The sequence below is a fragment of the Trachymyrmex cornetzi genome, unplaced genomic scaffold (genome assembly GCF_001594075.2).
Source record: "Trachymyrmex cornetzi isolate Tcor2-1 unplaced genomic scaffold, Tcor1.1 scaffold88, whole genome shotgun sequence".
Taxonomy (NCBI): domain Eukaryota; kingdom Metazoa; phylum Arthropoda; class Insecta; order Hymenoptera; family Formicidae; genus Trachymyrmex; species Trachymyrmex cornetzi.
The window spans coordinates 726290-727290 of record NW_017300223.1 but is presented as its reverse complement, the minus strand read 5'-3'; positions in this window follow the sequence as shown (position 1 = coordinate 727290).

Below are 1001 nucleotides of genomic sequence, written 5' to 3'. Positions count from 1 at the left end.
ATTCAACCGATCCATTTTTTTTCGCCGGTATGGTTTGGTTCACGTGGAGTTTCCGTGCGTTTTATTCCGCCTGTTTTCACCTCCTAATATTACATGGAACACAATTTCCGCGGAAAAGCGGAACGGTATAGTGACAAATACACTTTTATATTCATTTAAAAAAATTGTATTCACTTAATTCATTACAATTTTTATTAATATGTTTATCTTTTTAGCTTTTGCATTGAATACAAGTATTTTAATCAATAAATATCGTTAAAAATTAATAATTTCTAATACCCCGTTCCGCTTTTCCGCGAAAATTGTGCTCTATGTAATATTAGGAGATCAAAACAGACGAAACAAAACGCGCGGAACCGCGGAAATTTATAGCGTATTCGATTTACTGAGACTCGAGTCAATAGTCTGTTCTGTTTAGTTGCAAAAGAAGAGCTAAATTGTGTAAGAAATGCAGCTGAAAAGAACAGACTGTTGACTCAGAGTCGGGTCGAGCCAGTAAATCGAATACGCTATTAGTAAACTCTAGATAATTTTGTTTTCCGCTTTTCCGCTTTTCCGCGTTTCCGCGCTTCATGTAATCGCACCCTTACCCAATCGAACCCATTTGTATTGACACTAATAACATATTCGATTACTGACTCGACCCGACTCTGATAGCGTATTCGATTTACCGACTCGACCCGACTCCGGGTCAATACTCTGTTCTGTTTAACTGCAAAAGAAGAGCTAAATTGTGTAAGAAATGCAGCTAAAAAGAACAGACTGTTGATTCAGAGTCGGGTCGAGTCAGTAATCGAATACGCTATGAGTCAACAGTCTGTTCTTTTTAGTTGCATTTCTTACACAATTTAGCTCTTCTTTTGCAGCTAAACAGAACAGACTATTGACTCGGAGTCGGGTCGAGTCAGTAAATCGAATACGCTATAATCTAATGTAGTTATGAATCGAACACAAGTGGCAGATGCACCAATAGAGGATAACCTCAATCGGACACGCTAAAA